We start from the raw sequence: 1564 nt of genomic DNA, 5'->3' as shown, positions 1-1564 counted from the left end.
AAAGGAGTGGAGAAAGTGGGCATCCTTGTCTTGTACCCATTTTTAGTGGGAAAGCTTTCAGTTTTTCTCCATTCAGGATGATTTTCTCTATGGGTTTTTCATAGATAGCTTTTATTTTGTTGAGAAATGACCCTTGTATCCTGATTTTGCTGAGAGTCTTGATCATAAAGGGGTGTTGTATCTTATCAAATGCTTTTTCTGCATCAATCGATATGACCATATGGTTTTTGTCTTTATTCCTGTTAATAAGGTGTATTACATTTATGGTTTTGGATACATTGATCCAACCTTGTATTCCTGGGATAAAGTCTACCTGATCATGATGTATAATCTTTTTTATAAGTTGTTGTATACGATTTGCTAGTATCTTGTTGAGAATCTTTGCATCTATATTCATCAGAGATATGGGTCTCCAGTTTTCCTTCCTTGTCCTTTCCTTATCTGTTTTGAGGATAAGGGTGATAGAGGCTTCATAGAATGAATTTGAGGATTTCTCTTGAAATTAAACTTAAGTTTAATTCCATCATTGTGGGAGAAGATACTGGAAATAGTTTCTATGCCTTTGAATCCATAGAGGCTTGCTTTGTGCCCTATGATGTGATCAATCTTCAAGAAGGTTCTATGTGGGGGTGAGAAAAAAGTGTATCTCATGGCTTTAGGATGGCAAGTTGTATAGATGTCTGTTAAGTCCATTTCATTTATGGTATCATTCAGTTCCTTTATCTCTTTATCTATTTTTTGTCTAGATGATCTGTCCTGAGGGGATAGTGCAGTGTTGAGGTCTCCAACAATTAGTGTATTGCAGTCTATCTCCCCTTTTAAATCTAACAGTGTTTCTTTTACATATTTAGGTACTCTTGTTTTAGGTGCATAGATATTTATAAGAATCATATCTTCTTGGTTTATTGATCCTTTTACTACAATATAGTGTTCTTTGTCTCTTCAAACAGTTTTTGTTTTAAAGACTATTTTTGTCAGAAATTAGTATCACAACATGGCTCCAGCAAACTAGATTTTTCAGGAAATGAAGATTTTCTACTGGTAATTCAGCCTCCAACAAACGAGCTAGCAGCAGAAGAAGCCGGGCCTCTGTCTGTCTGGCAAGCGCACATGCCCTATAGCAAAAACCTCTCCAAAAAAAAAAGAGAAATTATTTTATATCCGTAGATAAAAATTTAATTTTATTTGGTATATAATAGGCTACCATACGTTTAGCTAGGTATCATCCATATGTGTCTTCAGATCCAATATCCACCTCTTCTGTGCTCTGGGAAACCGAATTGAAACGATTGTATGGAAGAACTCCTGATTTCCAACACCCTCCTTGGCATCAAGCTTTTGGCTATGCTTGTCAGTGAGCAAGAGCCACTGGCAGAAGATCCAGAAATAAGAAAAATAACAAACACAGGACATTTATCCTCGACTTTCTCTGTACTTGTTTCTTAGTAATTTGCCATGTCCCTTCGAAAGAGTCATACATCTACTCAGGGAGCCTTCCTGTACATCTGAGATAAATTTCTGTGTAGGTTCAGTACTCCTGGGAAGTTTTCACTGCTATTAACTC

Source organism: Tupaia chinensis, unplaced genomic scaffold (assembly GCF_000334495.1).
Source record: "Tupaia chinensis unplaced genomic scaffold, TupChi_1.0 Scaffold146230_1, whole genome shotgun sequence".
Lineage (NCBI taxonomy): Eukaryota > Metazoa > Chordata > Mammalia > Scandentia > Tupaiidae > Tupaia > Tupaia belangeri.
The sequence above is the reverse complement of the archived record's forward strand: the minus strand, read 5'-3'. Positions refer to the sequence as shown.